General features: G+C 43.1%; 2 pseudogenes; both read left to right on the top strand.

Moving 5' to 3' along the window:
• The window catches only part of LOC124670932, a 53,583-nt pseudogene extending 36,011 nt beyond the window's left edge, over positions 1–17,572 (top strand).
• A 3,763-nt stretch (positions 17,573–21,335) lies between these two features.
• LOC124670933 lies at positions 21,336–22,441 on the top strand (annotated as a pseudogene).
• The last annotated feature ends 544 nt before the right edge of the window (positions 22,442–22,985 follow it).

Here is a 22,985-nt window from a genome sequence, read left to right on the forward strand (position 1 = left end):
AGAAGGCCATTAAGGATGAAATACTGAAGATGAAGTCCGAGATGAAGTACTTGAGATGAATCCGCGTTGAAGATTACGCCATTAACCATGAATCATATATTGAAGATGAATCCGCTGATATTATAAAGGATGAATCCATTGACCCGAAGAAAATAAATCCAGTCATAACCGTAGAAGATGAATCCAAGATAACCATATAAGATGAATCCATTGACCCGAAGAAAATATTTCCAATAATAACCATAGAAGATGAATCCAAGATGACCATATAAGATGAATCCATTGATCCGAAGAAAATAGTTCTAGTAATAACCATAGAAGATGAATCCATTGTCCCGGAAACGCATCGGGTAATATTGTATAAGAGTGAACCAATAATAGCCCAAAGAAAACCGATCCAGTAATCCGAAGAAAATAAATCCACTGAACCGGAGAAGATAAAGCCACTAAGTCAAAGAAAATAATTCCACTTAGCCGAAGAAAATAATTCCACTGAGCCGGAGAAGATATATCCAGAGCCGAAGAAAAGAAATTCACCAAATAACCGAATATATTTGTGGTAACAAAGTAATGGCACAACCCCTGGTGTTGGGTTAATTTGCTCCGATGATGTAATGGTGCAGCCCCCGAGTATTCCAGCGTGACGAAAGTAAATAATAATTAACTTTTGAAAGAGGAACACTTAGCTTTATTATTGTGTGCGGCGGAGCCAACGTGAAAGCAGGTCGTGTGGCAGATGCGGTCGATGAAGTTGCACGGCGTCTGACCGGAAGTAGTTGATGAAGAGGGCGCAATCGAAATAGTTTCGTCACCAAAGATAGTCCATATGGCGGGCGCAGTCGAAATAGTTACGCGGCCAGAAATAGTTGATGAAGAAGACGGGCGAGCACCCGAATATATCGGGTTCGCGATGTCGGGTCTATGGCCGGCGAACCCCCGAGTAAGACGAGTATGCTATGGCGGGCACGGTCGACGGAGCAGAGCAGTCGAAGCTTTGTTTCAATCTGCAGTTATATTGGGACGCAAAAACCTGCGCGCAAATAATAGTACGAGCCAAAAAAATATTTGGCCAAATAAATCTTGCGAGTAAAAATTAACTGAAAGTATAACACCTGATATTTTTGTGTTAGATGGCGAAAATCATGACAGTAGGTTCACGACAGGCGAGCCCCAAGTATGGCAACTGTACGCGGCCAAGTAGCTGAGATTTTATTCGGGTACGTCTTTCTTGCTCATGGCGTGAAATAGCAAACCGGTCATTATTAAATATCGATTGGACTGATTCCTGTCACGATTAGGTGAATAGCATGAACCAAATCCAAGGGTATCAGTTAACATGAGTAATTTAAGAAGTAATGAAACTTAGCTTTTCTCTGCTTGGAGTAGACAACTTGAATTTATATGTCCACATATGAATGCATGACGTGTATAGTTGCTGCATCTTGAATATTAATCCCAGGGCAGAACTTGTTCTGAATTCTTCACGCCAGAGCACCTTGAAGATGGAGAAAACGGGACATGTCCCTGCCTCCTCTTTACTGGGGCAAGTTCCGAGGCCTGCTATACGAGATTGATCATCTGTTTCCTTCTTTTATCCTGACAGATTGATTGGCTGTCTCCTTCCTTTATCCCTGCATGTACCGATGCCAATATACTCGGCAGGAACTGACTTAGACCGGAACAAGATAGGGTTGCCTGTACTTGGATCCGATACTTTGTCTTGAAGACGGTTGTCGATAATCAGGGTGATGCTGATTGACTTTCGGGATCTTGCGATTTCGAAGATAGGATAAACCGGTCGGCAAATACTGCGGATCCGGCCGATCATGCACACGTTAGTGCTGCTTCCAGCCACCATGAAAATATTTCCTTGATGACGAAGTCGCTGGATGTTGACGAAGATGACGATGATGGATCCCGCCCGGATCACAAAATCCAGCCGACGCAGATCCCCACAGACGGCGCCAATTGACGAGGGAACACCTCGGCAATGCCTACGTATTGTAGACTAGGGTTTCGGGAGAGCGACGATGGAGATTCCGGGGACGAGATTAGGCACACGACGTACCCAGCTTCGGGTCCCCTCGGTGGAGGATCCCTACGTGCTGCTAGCAATCCAGTATATGATCATAGATGTGTGTACAGGGTGCCGCCATAGGCGGAGCTATGTTGTCTATATTTTGTCTATTTGTTGTCCTCCTTATTTTGGGTGCCCTGGCTAGCTTTATATATGCAACCAGCCTAGGGTTTTACAAGAGTCCTAGTCGACTACTTCTTCGGGTTGCCTTGTTGTGCCTTCTCCATATTGAGTCTTCTCCATATTGGGCCGAGCCGGGTATGCTAATAATGGGTACCCGAAGGGTATGCCCATGTCAACGGTTACCTGTCGTTATCTCATACACGCGGGGATATGCCGTTACCTCTTTCTCTTTATTCCCCTTCTTCTTCTTCTTCTTCCTTTCCTCGTTCCCTTCTTTAGCGGGGAGAGGCTTGATGAGGGGCTCCTCCACATAACCTGATTTATTTCCAGAAACAATAGAAGAAACTTGGGAGGATTCCTCCTTTTCATTAATAAGTTCAAAACACACAGCGGTCCTATCATATTTTGGCAAAGTGTCCTCTTCTAAAATATTTTGTATGTAAGTATTTGTATGGCAATTATCAATGCAATAAGAAAGACACCCATGCAGGACATCATCAATATCAAGATCACTCATATGTAACAAAGAGATTTTTCTTGATAACTCTTCACACCACAAAAATAAAGTAAGTTCATCATGCTTGATTAAGAGTAATTTCATCATCACAATACAAATTTGCAGCACTCATGGGGTGCGAATTATCATAGGAGGAGCATTGAAAATTAAAATGACCCACTTCATGACAAAGTTCACAAATAAAAGGATAGGCTGGCACAAACTTTTTTACCAAGATCATCTAGAGCCCTAGACCACTTTCTAGTTTTTTCATTAATATGGTGGATACAATATTCATCTTCGATTTGATTAATTCCACAAGGTCTATGCATTCCACAAAAATTAACATGCTTATAGAAAATAGCATTCTTAGGAGTTTGAGCACTGTTTATTGCAATCATTAACAACAATTTCATCCTTCATGCAAGCATCTTTAAAAGGTTCATGATACTTATCAAAATTCTTCTTAGGCAATTCAAAATGAGAGGCAAAAGCTTTATAAAGATTTGCAACAACTTGAGAGTCAAGACCATAAGTAGCACTCATATTTCGAATTTTATCGGTATCCATAAAAGTTTCAATGCATTCATAATCATAATTTATACCTGACTCTTTACCTTTGTTGTTCTCCCATCCTTCGAGTATTCTCCTGAATCCGATCAAGAAGGTCCCTTTTAAACTCTTCTTCATTGCGTGTAAATGATCCAGAACAAGTAGTATCCAGCAAGGTTTTATCCTGAAAAGAAAGTCTTGCATAGAAATTATCAATGATGATATTACCAGGAAGCTCATGAATGGGGCCTTTGAGCATTAAAGTCTTCAATCTTCCCCATGCTTGGGCAATACTCTCTCCATCATGAGGCCAGAAATTATATATGCGGTTCCGGTCTTTGTGAATTTCACTTGGAGGATAGAATTTAGAGTAAAATAGAGGCACAATATCCATCCAATCAAGAGAATCCCCATTCTTCAGCAATTTATACCAATGCGCCGCTGATACGCGTACAACACGCGTCTGTTGGGAACCCCAAGAGGAAGGTGTGATGCGTACAGCGGCAAGTTTTCCCTCAGAAAGAAACCAAGGTTTATCGAACCAGGAGGAGCCAAGAAGCACGTTGAAGGTTGATGGCAGCGGGATGTAGTGCGGCGCAACACCAGGGATTCCGGCGCCAACGTGGAACCTGCACAACACAACCAAAGTACTTTGCCCCAACGAAACAGTGAGGTTGTCAATCTCACCGGCTTGCTGTAACAAAGGATTAGATGTATAGTGTGGATGATGATTGTTTGCGAGAAAACAGTAGAACAAGTAATGCGATGAGATTGTATTCAATGTAAAAGAATGGACCGGGGTCCACGAGTTCACTAGAGGTGTCTCTCCCATAAGATAAACAGCATGTTGGGTGAACAAATTACGGTCGGGCAATTGACAAATAGAGAGAGCATGACAATGCACATACATGATATGATAAGTATTGTGAGATTTAATTGGGCATTACGACAAAATACATAGACCGCTATCCGGCATGCATCTATGCCTAAAAAGTCCACCTTCGAGGTTATCATCCGAACCCCTTCCGGTATTAAGTTGCAAACAACGGACAATTGCATTAAGTATGGTGCGTAATGTAATCAATAACTACATCCTCGGACATAGCATCAATGTTTTATCCCTAGTGGCAACAGCACATCCACAACCTTAGAACTTTACATCACTTGTCCCAGATTTAATGGAGGCATGAACCCACTATCGAGCATAAATACTCCCTCTTGGAGTTAAGAGCAAAAACTTGGCCGAGCCTCTACTAATAACGGAGAGCATGCAAGATCATAAACAACACATAGGTAATAGATTGATAATCAACATAACATAGTATTCTCTATCCATCGGATCCCGACAAACACAACATATAGAATTACAGATAGATGATCTTGATCATGTTAGGCAGCTCACAAGATCCGACAATGAAGCACATGAGGAGAAGACGACCATCTAGCTACTGCTATGGACCCATAGTCCAGGGGTGAACTACTCACTCATCACTCCGGTGGCGACCATGGCGGTGAAGAGTCCTCCGGGAGATGATTCCCCTCTCCGGCAGGGTGCCGGAGGCGATCTCCTGAATCCCCAGAGATGGGATTGGCGGCGGCGGCGTCTCTGGAAGGTTTTCCGTATCGTGGCTCTCGGTACTGGGGGTTTCGCGACGAAGACTATATGTAGGCGGAAGGGCAGGTAAAGGGGCGTCACGAGGGGCCCACACAACAGGGCCGCGCGGCCAAGACCTGGGCCGCGCCGCCCTGTGGTGTCGCCACCTCGTGGCCCCACTTCGACTCTCCCTCGGTCTTCTGGAAGCTTCGTGGCAAAATAGGACCCTGGGCGTTGATTTCGTCCAATTCCGAGAATATTTCCTTACTAGGATTTCGAAACCAAAACAGCGAGAAAACGAGCAAGCGGCTCTTCGGCATCTCGTTAATAGGTTAGTGCCGGAAAATGCATAAATACGACATATAATGTGTACAAAACATGTAGATATCATCAATAATGTGGCATGGAACATAAGAAATTATCGATACGTCGGAGACGTATCAGCATCCCCAAGCTTAGTTCCTGCTCGTCCCGAGCGAGTAAACGATAACAAAGATAATTTACGGAGTGACATGCCATCATAACCTTGATCATACTATTGTAAGCATATGTAATGAATGCAGCGATCAAAACAATGGTAATGACATGAGTAAACAAATGAATCATAAAGCAAAGACTTTTCATGAATAGTACTTTCAAGACAAGCATCAATAAGTCTTGCATAAGAGTTAACTCATAAAGCAATAAATCAAAGTAAAGGTATTGAAGCAACACAAAGGAAGATTGAAGTTTCAGCGGTTGCTTTCAACTTGTAACATGTATATCTCATGGATATTGTCAATGTAAAGTAATATAACAAATGCAATATGCAAGTATGTAGGAATCAATGCACAGTTCACATAAGTGTTTGCTTCTTGAGGTGGAGAGAAATAGGTGAAGCTGACTCAACATAAAAGTAAAAGAAAGGCCCTTCGCGAGGGAAGCATTGATTGCTATATTTGTGCTAGAGCTTTGGTTTTGAAAACAAGAAACAATTTTGTCAACGGCAGTAATAAAGCATATGTATCATGTAAATTATATCTTACAAGTTGCAAGCCTCATGCATAGTATACTAATAGTGCCCGCACCTTGTCCTAATTAGCTCGGATTACCGGGATTATCGCAATACACATGTTTTGACCAAGTGTCACAAAGGGGTACCTCCATGCCGCTCGTACAAAGGTCTAAGGAGAAAGCTCGCATTTGGATTTCTCGCTTTTGATTATTCTCAACTTAGACATCCATACCGGGACAACATAGACAACATATAATGGACTCCTCTTTAATGCATAAGCATGTAGCAACAATTAATGTTCTCATATGAGATTGAGGATATATGTCCAAAACTGAAACTTCCACCATGATTCATGGCTTTAGTTAGCGGCCCAATGTTCTTCTCTAACAATATGCATGCTCTAACCATTAAATGAGTGGTAAATCTCCCTTACTTCAGACAAGACGGACATGCATAGAAACTCACATGATATTCAACAAAGAGTAGTTGATGGCGTCCCCAGGAACATGGTTATCGCACAACAAACAACTTAATAAGAGATAAAGTGCATAAGTACATATTCAATACCACAATAGTTTTTAGGCTATTTGTCCCATGAGCTATATATTGCAAACGTAAAGAATAGAAATTTAAAGGTAGCACTCAAGCAATTTACTTTGGAATGGCGGAGAAATACCATGTAGTAGGTAGGTATGGTGGACACAAATGGCATAGTGGTTGGCTCAAAGATTTTGGATGCATGAGAAGTATTCCCTCTCGATACAAGGTTTAGGCTAACAAGGTTATTTGAAACAAACACAAGGATGAACCGGTGCAGCAAAACTCACATAAAAGACATGTTGTAAACATTATAAGACTCTACACTGTCTTCCTTGTTGTTCAAAACTCAATACTAGAAATTATCTAGACTTTAGAGAGACCAAATATGCAAACCAAATTTTAGCAAGCTCTTTGTATTTCTTCATTAATGAGTGCAAAGTATATGATGCAAGAGCTTAAACATGAACACAACAATTGCCAAGTATCAAATTATTCAAGACATTTTTAGAATTACTACATGTAGCATTTCCCAATTCCAACCATATAACAATTTAACGAAGAAGATTCAACCTTCGCCATGAATACTATGAGTAAAGTCTAAGGACATATTTGTCCATATGCAACAGCGGAGCGTGTCTCTCTCCCACACAATGAATGCTAGGATCCATTTTATTCAAACAAAAACAAAAACAAAAACAAACCGACGCTCCAAGCAAAGCACATAAGATGTGATGGAATAAAAATATAGTTTCTGGGGAGGAACCTGATAATGTTGTCGATGAAGAAGGGGATGCCTTGGGCATCCCAAAGCTTAGACGCTTGAGTCTTCTTAAAATATGCAGGGGTGAACCACCGGGCATCCCCAAGCTTAGAGCTTTCACTCTCCTTGATCATATCGTATCATCTCCCTCTCTTGATCCTTGAAAACTTCCTCCACACCAAACTCGAAACAACTCATTAGAGGGTTAGTGCACAATAAAAATTCACATGTTCAGAGGTGACATAATCATTCTTAACACTTCTGGACATTGCACAAAGCTACTGGACATTAATGGAATAAAGAAATTCATCCATCATAGCAAAAGAGGCAATGCGAAATAAAAGGCGAGAATCTGTCAAAACAGAACGGTCCGTAAAGATGGATTTTATTGAGGCACCAGACTTGCTCAAATGAAAATGCCCAAATTGAATGAAAGTTGCATACATATCTGAGAATCACGCACGTAAATTGGCATATTTTTATGAGCTACCTACAGAGAGGCAGGTCGAAATTCGTGACGACAAAGAAATGCTGTTTACTGCGCGATAATCCAAATCTAGTATGAACCTTACTATCAACGACTTTACTTGGCACAACAATGCACAAAACTAAGATAAGGAGACGTTGCTACAGTAGTAAACAACTTCCAGGACTCAAATATAAAATAAAAATACTGTAGTAAAAACATGGGTTGTCTCCCATAAGCGCTTTTCTTTAACGCCTTTCAGCTAGGCGCAGAAAGTGTATATCAAGTATTATCAAGAGACGAAGTATCAACATCATAATTTGTTCTAATAATAGAATCAAAAGGTAACTTCATTCTCTTTCTAGGGAAGTTTTCCATACCTTTCTTGAGAGGAAATTGATATTTAATATTACCTTCCTTCATATCAATGATAGCTCCAACAGTTCGAAGAAAAGGTCTTCCCAATATAATGGGACAAGATGCATTGCATTCAATATCCAAGACAACAAAATCAACGGGGCCAAGGTTATTGTTAACGGTAATGCGACTATTATCAATTCTCCCCAAAGGTTTCTTTATAGCATTATCAACAAGATTAACATCCAAATAACAATTTTTCAATGGTGGCAAGTCAAGCATATCATAAATTTTCTTAGGCATAACGGAAATACTTGCACCAAGATCACATAAAGCATTACAATCAAAGTCATTGACCTTCATCTTAATGATGGGCTCCCAACCATCCTCTAGCTTTCTAGGAATAGAAGTTTCAAGTTTTAGTTTCTCTTCTCTAGCTTTTATGAGAGCATTTGTAATATGTTTTGTGAAAGCCAAGTTTATAGCACTAGCATTAGGACTCTTAGCAAGTTTTTGTAAGAACTTTATAACTTCAGAGATGTGGCAATCATCAAAATCCAAACCATTATAATCTAAAGCAATGGGATCATCATCCCCAATGTTGGAAAAAATTTCAGCAGTTTTATCACAGGCAGTTTCAGCAGTTTTAGCAGTTTCCGGCAGTTTTGCACGCTTTGCACTAGAAGTAGTAACATTGCCAACACCAATTATTTTACCATTTATAGTAGGAGGTGCAGCAACATGTGGAGCATTAACATTACTAGTGGTGGTAATAGTCCAAACTTTAGCTACATTTTTCTCTTTAGCTAGTTTTTCATTTTCTTCTCTTTCCCACCTAGCATGCAATTCGTCCATCAATCTTATATTCTCATTAATTCTAACTTGGATGACATTTGCTGTAGTAACAATTTTATTTTCAATATCCTTATTAGGCATAACTTTCGATTTCAAAAGATCAACATTAGAGGCAATACTATCAACCTTAGAAGCGAGAATATCAATTTTATTGAGCTTTTCCTCAACAGTTTTGTTAAAAGCAGTTTGTGTACTAATAAATTCTTTAAGCATAGCTTCAAGTACAGGGGGTGTGTTCCTATTATTGTTGTAAGAATTCCCATAAGAATTACCATAACCGTTACCATTGTTATAAGGATATGGCCTATAGTTATTACTAGAATTGTTCCGATAAGCATTGTTGTTGAAATTATTATTTTTAATGTAGTTTACATCAACATGTTCTTCTTGAGCAACCAATGAAGCTAACGGAACATTATTAGGATCAACATTAGTCCTATCATTCACAAGCATAGACATAATAGCATCAATCTTATCACTCAAGGAAGGGGTTTCTTCGACAGAATTTACCTTCTTACCTTGTGGAGCTCTTTCCGTGTGCCATTCAGAGTAATTAATCATCATATTATCAAGGAGCTTTGTTGCTTCACCAAGAGTGATGGACATAAAAGTACCTCCAGCAGCTGAATCCAATAGGTTCCGCGAAGAAAAGTTCCCCTGCATAAAAGGTTTGGATGATCATCCAAGTAGTCAGTCCATGGGTTGGGCAATTTTTAACCAAAGATTTCATTCTTTCCCAAGCTTGTGCAACATGCTCATTATCTAATTGTTTAAAATTCATTATGCTACTCCTCAAAGATATAATTTTAGCAGGGGATAATATCTACCGAGTAAAAGCATCCTTGCATTTAGTCCATGAATCAATACTATTCTTAGGCGAGAGATAGCAACCAATCTTTAGCTCTTCCTCTTAATGAGAAAGGAAACAATTTTAATTTTATAATGTCACCATCTACATCTTTATACTTTTGCATTTCACACAATTCAACAAAATTATTGAGATGGGCAGCAACATCATCGGAACTAACACCGGAAAATTGCTCTCTCATAACAAGATTCGAGTAAAGCGAGGTTTAATTTCAAAGAATTCTGCTGTAGTAGCGGAGTGGAGCAATAGGTGTGCATAAGAAATCATTATTATTTGTGGTTGTGAAGTCACACAACTTAGTATTTTCAGGAGTGGCCATTTTAGCAGTAGTAAATAAAGCAAACTAGATAAAGTAAATGCAAGTAACTAATTTTTTTTGTGTTTTTGATATAGAGTGCAAGACAGTAAATAAAGTAAAGCTAGCAACTAATTTTTTTGTGTTTTGATATAATGCAGCAAACAAGAAAGTAAATAAAATAAAGCAAGACAAAAACAAAGTAAAGAGATTGGATTGTGGAGACTCCCCTTGCAGCGTGTCTTGATGTCCCCGGCAACGGCGCCAGAAAAAGTGCTTGATACGCGTACAACACGCGTCCGTTGGGAACCCCAAGAGGAAGGTGTGATGCGTACAGCGGCAAGTTTTCCCTCAGAAAGAAACCAAGGTTTATCGAACCAGGAGGAGCCAAGAAGCACGTTGAAGGTTGATGGCAGCGGGATGTAGTGCGGCGCAACACCGGGGATTCCGGCGCCAACGTGGAACCTGCACAACACAACCAAAGTACTTTGCCCCAACGAAACGAGTGAGGTTGTCAATCTCACCGGCTTGCTGTAACAAAGGATTAGATGTATAGTGTGGATGATGATTGTTTGCGAGAAAACGAGTAGAACAAGTATTGCGGTAGATTGTATTCAATGTAAAAGAACGGACCGGGGTCCACGGTTCACTAGAGGTGTCTCTCCCATAAGATAAACAGCATGTTGGGTGAACAAATTACGGTCGGGCAATTGACAAATAGAGAGAGCATGACAATGCACATACATGATATGATAAGTATTGTGAGATTTAATTGGGCATTACGACAAAGTACATAGACCGCTATCCGAGCATGCATCTATGCCTAAAAAGTCCACCTTCGAGGTTATCATCCGAACCCCTTCCGGTATTAAGTTGCAAACAACGAGACAATTGCATTAAGTATGGTGCGTAATGTAATCAATAACTACATCCTCGGACATAGCATCAATGTTTTATCCCTAGTGGCAACAGCACATCCACAACCTTAGAACTTTCGTCACTCGTCCCAGATTTAATGGAGGCATGAACCCACTATCGAGCATAAATACTCCCTCTTGGAGTTAAGAGCAAAAACTTGGCCAGAGCCTCTACTAATAACGAAGAGCATGCAAGATCATAAACAACACATAGGTAATAGATTGATAATCAACATAACATAGTATTCTCTATCCATCGGATCCCGACAAACACAACATATAGAATTACGAGATAGATGATCTTGATCATGTTAGGCAGCTCACAAGATCCGACAATGAAGCACAAGAGGAGAAGACGACCATCTAGCTACTGCTATGGACCCATAGTCCGGGGGTGAACTACTCACTCATCACTCCGGAGGCGACCATGGCGGTGAAGAGTCCTCCGGGAGATGATTCCCCTCTCCGGCAGGGTGCCGGAGGCGATCTCCTGAATCCTCCGAGATGGGATTGGCGGCGGCGGCGTCTCTGGAAGGTTTTCCTTATCGTGGCTCTCGGTACTGGGGGTTTCGCGACGAAGACTATATGTAGGCGGAAGGGCAGGTAAAGGGGCGTCACGAGGGGCCCACACAACAGGGCCGCGCGGCCAAGACCTGGGCCGCGCGGCCAAGACCTGGGCCGCGCCGCCCTGTGGTGTCGCCACCTCGTGGCCCCACTTCGACTCTCCCTCGGTCTTCTGGAAGCTTCGTGGCAAAATAGGACCCTGGGCGTTGATTTCGTCCAATTCCGAGAATATTTCCTTACTATGATTTCTGAAACCAAAAACAGCAGAAAACAACAACTGGCTCTTCGGCATCTCGTTAATAGGTTAGTGCCGGAAAATGCATAAATACGACATATAATGTGTACAAAACATGTAGATATCATCAATAATGTGGCATGGAACATAAGAAATTATCGATACGTCGGAGACGTATCAGCCGCTTTACCAGACAGCGATATAGAGAATAGTTTCTTCCTAACTTCATCCATAGAGATACCTGCACACTTGAATAACCCGCATAATTCATGCAAAAACAGTAAATGATCTCCAGGATGGACAGTTCCATCTCCTTCATAGCGGTTATCCATAACATGTTCAATAATTTTCATAGGTATTTTATATGAAACACTTTCAGCAGGTGGATTTAAAATATCAGAAGCATCATTAGAGTTATCGCATACGGGAGATAAAGCATTATCAGAGCAAAATATTTCTCCCAAAGCTGACGAGCAAAAAAGATTATTTTTATGTAAACTAGCTTCCCCAAGCTTAGACTTTTCCATAGCATTAGCAGTAATTGCATTCATACTAATAGCATTGCTACTATCATGCAGATAAGGTTCCATAGGTTTTTTAATTTTCGCATCAAACAATTCATATCTTAACTCAGGAAATAGATTAAAAAGCTCATTGTTGTTTTCCATTATGCCTAACTAGTGAAAAAAAAACAAGAAACAAAAAGATGCAATTGCAGGATCTAAAGGAAATAGCTTCGAGCACTCACACACCGGCAACAAAACTAGGAAATAGCTTAGTCGTCGGAGGATGTGAATACCTTTTACCTTACCTCCCCGGCAACGGCGCCAGAAAATAGCTTGATGTCTACGCACGCTTCTATTCCACGTAGACAGTGTTGGGCCTCCAAGAGCGAGAGGTTTGTAGAACGGCGGCAAGTTTCCCTTAAGTGAATCACCCAAGGTTTATCGAACTCGGGGAGGTAGAGGTCAAAGATATCCCTCTCAAGCAACCCCGCAATCACGATACAAGAAGTCTCTTGTGTCCCCAACACACCCAATACACTTGTCAGATGTATAGGTGCACTAGTTCGGCGAAGAGATAGTGAAATACAAGTAGTATGGATGTATATGAGTGGTAATAACAATCTGAATAAAATATGGCAGCGAGTAAACATGCAACAGAACAGTAAATAAACGGAGTTTCGATGCTTAAAAACAAGGCCTAGGGATCATACTTTCACTAGTGGACACTCTCAACATTGCAATCATAATTGAATATAAATATAAGCACTTCACTATGCTATTCTGAATTACTCTCTGGCAAGATAACGAACACTAATTCATCATGTAGGCAAACCTTAAAGATGTATTCCCAAGTACTAATAAACACCCCACGTTGTCATTGTGAGCATTCATAGGAGGTACTAACACATCACAATTTCATAGAGACATCCAACTCAAATCATAACTCGGTGAATAAGTATTACGTGAAATATAGCCTAAGAGACCCACATGGTGCACACACTCGTCACCTTTACACACGTGGGACAAGGAGTCTCCGGAGATCACATAAGTAAAATCCACTTGAATAACATAACGACATCTAGATTACAAGCTCATCATATGGATCTCAATCATGTAAGGCAGCTCATGAGATCATTGTATTGAAGTACATGGAGAGAGAGATTAACCACATAGCTACCGGTACAGCCCTTAGCCTCAATGGAGAACTACTCCCTCCTCATGGGAGACAGCAGCGGTGATGAAGATGGCGGTGGTGTCGATGGAGATGACTCCGGGGGCAATTCCCCGTCCCGGCAGGGTGCCGGAACAGAGACTTCTGTCCCCCGAATTGGAGTTTCGCGATGGCGGCGGCTCTGGAAGGTTTTCTGGTGTTTCGTCAATCCGTATCGAAGATTTAGGTCGAGGAGGCTTAAATAGGCGAAGAGGCGGAGTCGGAAGGGCCACGGGGGACCCACACAGTAGGGGGGTGCGCCCCCCTGTGGCCGCGCCGCCATGGCGTGTGGGGCCCCTGGGCCTCCCCTCTGGTCCCTCTCCGGTGTTCTGGAAGCTTCGTGGAATTATAAGATCGTGGGCCTTGATTTCGTCCAATTCTGAGAATATTTCCTTACTAGGATTTCTGAAACCAAAAACAGCAGAAAACAGGAACTGGCACTTCGGCATCTCGTCAATAGGTTAGTCCCGGAAAATGCATAATAATGACATATAATGTGTATAAAACATGTGAGTATCATCATAAAAGTAGCATGGAACATAAGAAATTATAGATACGTTTGGGACGTATCACGCGCCGGTGTGGCAACCGCGGCGATCAGTGGAGCGCCGAACCGCCGCGGAAGAGCAACCGCCGGCCTCTTCGTTATACGCGTCGCCGTTAATCCGCGCACATTATAACCCCCGCGTCTACGGTAATTCAAGTTCAACCGCCTCCTTCTTCTTCCTCTTCTTCTTCTTCTCCAACACCGGCTCGCCATGAGCGACTACACGCTGCCGTCCAACTCGGAGAGCGAGGGCAAGTCACCCGGATTTCTGCATTGGTGGGAATCCCCTGCGAAGCCAAGTGATCCGGGCTCCACGCCCAGCGACCCTGCCTCCATGCCGAGTGAGGACGGAGGCGGCAATGGCAGCGAAGGCCAGGAGGAGGACGGAGGCGGCGCTGCCAGCGACGCCGAGGACGAGGAGGAGGGCCAGGAGGAGGAGGAGGACTCCGACAGCAAGTTCACCCGGTTGGAGGCGCAGGAAGCGGCGGACGACAAGGCGGTGGCAAGGAAGAAGTCCAGGGCGCTGGCGCGGGCGGCGCGTCCTCGTCCGTTCACCGACAACGACGACGAAGACGCCATTTCTTCCAGTTTCAACTCCTCGACGGGCGCGTCGTCCTCCAGTTCCGACGAGGAGGTGATAAGCAAGAGGCGCAGGAGTTTCGACGACGAAGCAGGGCCTTCTAACAAGAAGGCCAAAAAATAGTTTTAGTTTATATGTTTATAATTTTCTTCTTCTTTGAATGTTAAATATGTTTAAATCTAGTCGATTGAAGTATCCGGTTAATTGTTTAGGCTATAATCTATTCGATTCGACCAACGTGACATCATTGAGTACAACTTTTTCGCGTTTAAAACTTGATCATTCAACAAAACTGAAAAGAAGTAGCACCAAAAAAAAACACTTGCGTGTCCAAAATGCGTCGGACCGCTGGAGGTAGCCCCCGACGCAAACGAACATTTCACCCCTCGCGGTCATTTTGGCGTCCGCCAGGCGACGCAAACGGATGCGAGCGGACAATTTGGACGTCTGAAATGCGTCGTGCCGCTGGAGATGCCCTTATCTTAATGATCGAGTCATTTGATCGGCCTTTGAAGTATTCAGGAAGGTCATGTGAACGAACATTAGACTACTCATATTAACTAAGGTACTCCCCCCCTCGTTTGGGCGCAATCGCATTAGTTACCGTTTAATTAGGGAACATGACTGTATATCCCCGGGGGATCCCGTCGTTCGGTCCTCCGCCTCCTTATGCCGACACGTGTCCAACGTGGGCCACACATAACCACTCAAAGTCAACCTTATCTTCCTGGCAAATGTTCTCTCTCGTCCCCTACTTTTTCTCTGTTTCTTCGCCCGTCGCAACCATGGAGAAGAGCCACGCGCCACCGTCGTGCCCACGCAACGTCACCACGTGACCTCCTCTTCCACCTAGACGGCCACCACCTCGCGCAGCGGGGAACCCTAGGGCCGGCGACCTCCGATTGCACCTCGTCGGGAGCCCCCCGCTTCTAGCTCCACTTCGCCGGCTCCACTGCACCGCCCTGTTCCCCGATGGTCGGCGCCGACCTCCACCGGCCGAGCTCCCCCTGGCCCGCGGACATCCTCGACGCGTGCCCGCACAGCCGCCGACCTCCGGTCGTGGATGCGGTGGTGCTGCCACAGGGGCGACAACAAATGTCATGTCCTCTACCTTCTCTAGTTTCCCTGCTTTTTAATCTGACCATGGTTCTTCTCTGTCCATCTTTTTTCTTTTTTCCTGTAATGCTACAATTGTTCTGAGGTTTATGCTGATATAGTATAAATTATTTTGCTACAATTGTTCCGAGGTTATGCTAATATAGTATACATTATTTGCTACAATGTCTCCGGCGATGTCTTCAGCAAATAAAGTTTTGCTACATTTGACGCAAGTTCTTTGTTCTGATTCGGGAGACGGACGGATTTGAAAGTACCTAGGCGGGCCAGCAGGAACAAATAAAATGGCACATATTTTTGCTAGGTTTGGTTGCATAATCAAAATATCTGAGTAGAAATGATCTGATTTATGCATTATGGGTGTTAGAAATGGATTCCTTGCATTTTTTTAATAAATTTAGACATATTATTAATATTATATGGAGTTATAGAATTAAAGTTATGAATTTCCAAAGTTTACATTATTAATAGAAGTAATTTTAATCGTTTGCATATTTTAATTATCTAAAATAGTGATACAAGTTTATATATTTGAGATATTAAAACATTTCTGAGCACTTTTCATATTATAACTTTTTCCATTTAAATTAGTATTCAAAAGCTATGAAAGTTTCAAAAAGTTTACATTTGAAATATTCAGACATTTCTAAGCACTTTTCATGTTATAAGTTTTTCCATTTAAATTGGTATTCAAAAGTTATGAAGATTTTAAAAAGTTTATATTTGAAATATTCAAACATTTCTAAGCACTTTTCATATTATAAGTTTTTTCATTTGAATTAGTATTCAAAAGTTATGAAGGTTTTAAAAAGATTATATTTGAAATATTCAAACATTACTGAGCACTTTTCATATTAAAAGTTTTTCGATTTGAATTAGTATTTAAAAGTTATGAAGGTTTGAAAAATAAATATGTGATTATTTGAAAAATAAATAGGTGATTATCTGAAAACTGCGAGACACGAGGGACCCGTGCGTAATTTGCCTTTAAAACTTAAGGACATATCTACAAAATGACGGACAATGTGGTGGGGCCCGCACGCCATTAACGACGGACAACGGCTATTAATTCGTGTTCAATTCAGGATTAGTGCTATCTAAGATAACCTCCACCAAATGTGGTAGTTCTATGGGACTGAAACGAAAAGTGGCAGTTTTTCGAAATTTTGCATAGAAAGTGATAGTTCTACGATATATACTCCTTTGCAAGAAGTGAACAAAGTCTAGGCTTCCTTCTTGTTATTTTAGTGCTCGGATCATTTGAATGGCCTTTGAAGTATTCAGGAAGGTCATGTGAACATTGAGACGTCTTGTTTTCCGAAACTCAACATTGAGACAGTTGGTAGAACTAATACTTCGAACAATTTCGGCAGTAACCATTTCTTTACTTCCCCCAGATTGTGACAAGCTTGGCTGATCCTTCGGCAAACATAATCTTCGGTGCCGTCGTCGACGACCGTTATACCGGCGAGATCCACGTGACCATCATCGCAACAGGATTCCCGCAATCGTTCCAGAAATCTCTGTTGGCCGATCCGAAGGGAGCTCGGATACTGGAAGCAAAAGAGAAGGCTGCTAGCCTCGTATCAGCTGCCGTGCAACAACCGGCGGCCGTCCCAGCATGGTCCCGGAGGCTCTTCTCCTGAGCACACAGGGCTGCGCATGTCATTAGAGACTAGCTGTTTTTTTTGGATCTGTAAAACACTGATAACTAGTTTCACGTTGTGATTAGGTTGGCAGCCTCCGGTGTATGTATTGTTTAGACATTGGCCTGGCTGTTTCAGCATGGTTGGTTGTTTGTTTCGGCGACAGCTCTAAGAATGCTGGCTGTTCGTTGGCTGATTGGTAACCCCATGCTTGTCCTGTTTAATTTTGCGGGTGTTGATGGGTGGTTGCAGATCAGTGGATTTTTGTTTTTTTATCTGTCATCTCAATCGTGTGATCAGGGGCCGTGTTATGGTCTGCGAGGATATGCACGTCTACCTGCCTATCACTGATGACATTGCTATTGATAATTTGACATGCACTAGGATGGAAAACTTTGTAGTATGATGGTTTCGTTTAATGAAATCGGGGATGATCCCTTTTATCTAAATAGAAAGCTTGAAGGTTTTTCTGTTCGCATGCCTTGTTACTTGCATATCTGAGCTGAAGGTTTTCCTGTTATGCAAATATTTGCCAACCTGAATCATGTTAATTCGAAATTCAACAAGATGCATCTAGAGGGTAGTGCTCAGAGTACTAGTTCTACTTCAGGGCTTATGTTCAGGTTTTAGGAGAGGAGAGCTAGACCCAGGAAGCCATCACTTCATTTCCCTTTGTTGTGTTAGCAATGGTCCATCTCTGCAATTCTTATAATACTTCAGGCCACGCTTCCCTCTCCTCCTACTCGTAATACACTTCGGTCGGGACATTCATGGCCGCTGCCTTCAGCTCCCAGGCGTCGAGCTTGGGCACCTTGATAACACTAGTACCATTTTTGAAAATCAACATGCGGATGTTGGTCGTCTTGGCATGCTCTGGGTACACCCGTGCAGTGATGACCATTCGGCCCCCACCGTCGTAGCTCTCAACTACCCAGTGGTCAACCTGTTACATGATCAGTTGAATACAAGTTCTCACTCGAGTTCTCCGTGCAAAAAAGTATCTGAATAATCTACTATATGTGACTAACAACTCACTAGTGTCCTGAGCGAGATGCTCCTGTCCTTCTAGGGTGGGAGGGAGGGGGGCGATGGCCCCCCTAATCTAAAAAATTCCTTAAAGATATCTATTTATGCTAAATTTGTATATCTTACTTAAAGTTTAAGCATGATTGGTGTTCTAGGCCCCTTAACAATCTCAGTCAAGCTTCATCACTCGGTCACACAAAAAAAACTAAAAAAAAAATTATTATTCAGCAAGATAAATATTAGGGTAATGCAATAATAAACTAAATAATATTTACATTTGAAAGATCCATGGTCTTCAGAATCTGCTTCAGACTCTGCTAGCATGCAGAGGGAGGAGGTAGTGAGGAGAGGGAAGAGGTGTACGGCGACGACAGCGCATGTGGCGACATGGAGCGCGGCCTTGGCTGTCTGGCCAACTGCGGGTGTGCAGTGTGCTGAGGCTGCAGCTCGGTAATATCGAAATATATAGTGGCTGGCCAGTTGGGTCTCTGCTCTATTGGCTTCAGCAAGCGGCGTCGGTCTTACCCCAAGATTTTTGGCGCCGTAAGCCCGTAACAGACCTGCTTCCGAGGAAACAAGGCACTAGATCTTTTTTTTGAAAGCAAATCTATCTATACTAGCCAAGTGCCCGCGCGTTGCTGCTGAGTTAAAAAAAATGTTGCACATACTCGACCTTTTTGTAACTATCTATTTAATCCACCTTTTATATACCATATCATGCACATATTATCAAGCATACATAAGTGCGAAAATACAATGTTGCATTTTTTTCTTCTTTACTCTTACATTCCTCCTCGAGCTTGTCTCTGTCTTTATCACTACCATATGCACTTGTAAGCTGGAATCAGTCTTAATGTTCCATATCAGATTTCTGTGCTTTAATTTAATGCGACACTTACATGTTGTATGGTTGCAAAAAAAATCTTGTCTTACTATTGTATATTATTATATACGAGGACATGTGGCAATACCAACATTTGCCTCGGTGGGTTGTGATAAACTGAAAATAGATGGCAGAAATTCAATTCGGCTCCCGGGTGCATATGCCCTCTATCAAAAAATTATATTTTGAAATGTTGAAAAATTTTGACAAAAAATTCTACATGTACATCTCCACAATATACGTACGTTTGTCAAGTTTCGCGAGGAACCAATATGTTTTGTGGTCTGTGTAAAAAAGAGAAAATTTATCTCCTGAAAAGCCTTATTTTCAGCATTGAATTTTGTCTTTTTTACACACGTCACGTCACACGACAAGTTGGATTTTTATGAAACAACTTTGTGAGCGTGTAGCACGTGAAGATGTACGTTCGAATTTTTCGTTTCAATTTTTTGAAATTTCAAATGTATGTAACATGCATTTCAAAATAAAGGGAGCATATGCTCCCATGTGCCAAAACACCATTCCCTCCCTTTTATTGGGTTACATGGCTAGTATGTTTGATCTAAAAGCAACCACGTGGGGCCCAATTGGCCTTCAGTTGCAGCTGGCGTGATCAGCCATGCAAGCACAGGAGCACAGACAACACCCGCGCTGAAGGTATTATGCTCCAAATTCAGACATCCCTTGATTTTATTTTGACAATAAAAAAAACAGGTACTTGATCCACACCAAATATCAAGATGGTGAATTTAATGGATGGAGCTAAAATCCGGGTTTAGTTGTGAATTAGCATATTTGAGCAACCAACAATGCATCGACGACAAGCTATCATCATCAATTAAAAATTTAAAACAAAACACAAACACGGGTCAGCCAAAGGATAACGTATGAAAGCTGAAAGAATCACCTAATGTCAAATTTTTTGAATAAAGCAAAAGAGATTATGCCACATATTATGAAGATTAAGGAGTGATTACTGTTTCTTCTGGTGTCATAGCTGCAGAGAGAAGTGCGGATGGAGTGATTGCAGAGCAGGTACGCGAACAGTGCGGACGAAGAGTTCCAGCCAGCGCAAATTTGATATGTTTACCGGTGATGATTTGCCTGATGTGAGTTCATTGGGGTGTGCTCCGGTGTTCCCCTGAGCTCCACGGTTCTAAGAAGTTGGAGCTGCTCCAGCTTTTGGTATAATTACGTGAAGTTAAATTCGTGAAATATAAAAATGCAGATCACATTGGAACGCACCGCGTGATCGTTTAAATCTTTGGCTGGAAGTCCATCTGGTTCGTGGCGAAGTATTTCCTGGCGGTGGAGTTGGTCTGGCCACGACGGTGAGGATGACTATGGCGGCGGCGCTAAACCACCCGGCACTACCGTGACGTTCCCAAACACCGGGTAATTAGACTCACTCAAGAGAGGAGACGGATTTAAAAAGTTTACTGCAAGCTGCTCTAGCTTTTGGTACGCAAACATAAAAAATACGGAGCACCGTAATTTACATCTGACTGCTACTGATTTGACTTCATCGTAACGTGATTTAAATTTGTCGCCATGGACTCCAGCGAACGAGCCGACGTACCTTCAGCTGAAGTTAAACTTGTCTGATTCGTTCTCGCCGTCGCGCAAATCGAGTTGTAGCTCACTGCCGTCACCGCTAGAAGCTTGCTGTCGCCGCCACTACATCGCACGCCGCCTCACCCACGACGAAGTTGGTTGAGGCGGCCACAACAAGTTACTGGCGGCGGCAACAAGCTACAACTCAATTTGCGCGGCAGCAAGAATGATACAGATAAGTTTGACTCCGGCTGAAGGTAAGTTCATTCGTTTGCCGACGGCCTTGATTCGGTGGTGGTAGGCGTGAATCATTCTGCGGTGAAGTCAAATCGGGAGAGTCTGGACATTGGAAAACATGCCCGAGAGATGAGGGGAGGAAAGATAAAACGTGCGTAACATTTTGGTCACTTATCGGGATGTAAATAAACAACCAATCCATGTTTTTGTGTTCTGCGGAACCAACTCCACGTGTTTGTACCAAAAGCTGAAGCAACTACACGTATTTGTATCAAAAGCTGGAGCAACTCCACGGATTAAAACAAAAAACCTGGAGCGGCTCCAATTTTTTAGAACCATGGAGCTGAAGGGGGGGACACCGGAGCAATCACGGAGTTCATTTGATTTTTGGACACTAAAGTTCTATGTGCAGCCCTTTTTATTTATTTTGTGACCACTCCTGCTTAAGTTCTTTCTGTTTTCTCTAGTTAATTTAGTTTCTCGTCATCATTTCAGGCACTCGAAGCATTGGAGAAGCTGGAAAGGAGTGTCGACACACTAATTGTGATCCCAAATGATCGGTTATTAGATGTCGCTGATGAAAATATGCCCCTGCAAGACGCGTTTCTCCTTGCAGATGATGTCTTTCGTCAGGGTGTCCAAGGAATATCAGACATTATCACGGTGGGTTTTCCCCTTCCGCTGCCTTAACCTAATCGTGATGATATAATACTCATGTGAGAACTTTGCAGATACCTGGGCTTGTGAATGTTGATTTTGCTGATGTGAAAGCTGTCATGAAAAATTCTGGAACTGCCGTGCACAAGAAGCTGCTGAGCAGGCAACTCTCGCCCCTTTGATTGGGTCATCCATCGAGGCAGCTACTGGTGTCGTGTACAACATCACTGGTGGGAAGGACATCACTTTGCAAGAAGTGAACAAAGTCTCTCAGGTGCGTAGGCTTCCTTCTTGTTATCTTAATGCTCGAATCATTTGAATGGCCTTTGAAGTATTCAGGAAGGTCATGTGAACATTGAGACGTCTTGTTTTCCGAAACTCAACATTGAGACAGTTGTTAGAACTAATAATTCGTACAGTTTCGTAGTAACCATTTCTTTACTTCCCGCAGATCGTTACAAGCTTGGCTGATCCTTCGGCGAACATAATCTTCGGTGCCGTTGTCGACGACCGTTATACCGGCGAGATCCACGTGACCATCATCGCAACAGGATTCCCGCAATCGTTCCAGAAATCTCTGTTGGCCGATCCGAAGGGAGCTCGGATACTGGAAGCAAAAGAGAAGGCTGCTAGCCTCGTATCAGCTGCCGTGCAACAACCGGCGGCCGTCCCAACATGGTCCCGGAGGCTCTTCTCCTGAGCACACAGGGCTGCGCATGACATTAGAGCATGTCTAACAAGCCCCGTATTTCGCTGCCTCGTATAAGTCTCTTATTTCGCCCCGTATCGAAAAACTGCTCCATTTCGAGCCATTCCGTCTAGCAGACCCCGTATTTCGCCCCGATTTTCAAAAATAAAAACCTCGGGAAGTTCATCTTCATTGATCATACTAGGGATCATACATACATATTGATCATACTACGGATCATACTACATCTAAACCTACGTCTACTCGTCAAGGATGACGTAGGGGATGAAGGCGATCCTCGCCGCCTCCTCCCGCGCCTCCCGCGCCTCGAACTCCTGGACGGCGGCGATGGCCGCCGCCTCCTCCTCTGCCTCCGCCCGAGCTTGCTCGGCGGCATCCGCCTCGGATAAGGCGACCGCACGGCGGTAGGCCGCCTCCTCTTCCGCCGCCTCCTCTTCCTCCTCGCCGCCTCCGCTTCCTCCGCCGCCGCCGCCGCCGATGGTCGCCCTCCATGCCGCCAACGCCGCGCGGTCGCGCTGCCACCGCGCGCGCCATTTCTCGAACGCTTCGCCGCTCATCGGCTTGAGCGGCGGGTCCTCGCTTGTACCACCGCCCACCCGCGGCGTACTCCCGAGCGCCTCC

Source organism: Lolium rigidum, chromosome 7 (assembly GCF_022539505.1).
Source record: "Lolium rigidum isolate FL_2022 chromosome 7, APGP_CSIRO_Lrig_0.1, whole genome shotgun sequence".
In the NCBI taxonomy this organism is placed as follows: Eukaryota; Viridiplantae; Streptophyta; class Magnoliopsida; order Poales; family Poaceae; genus Lolium; species Lolium rigidum.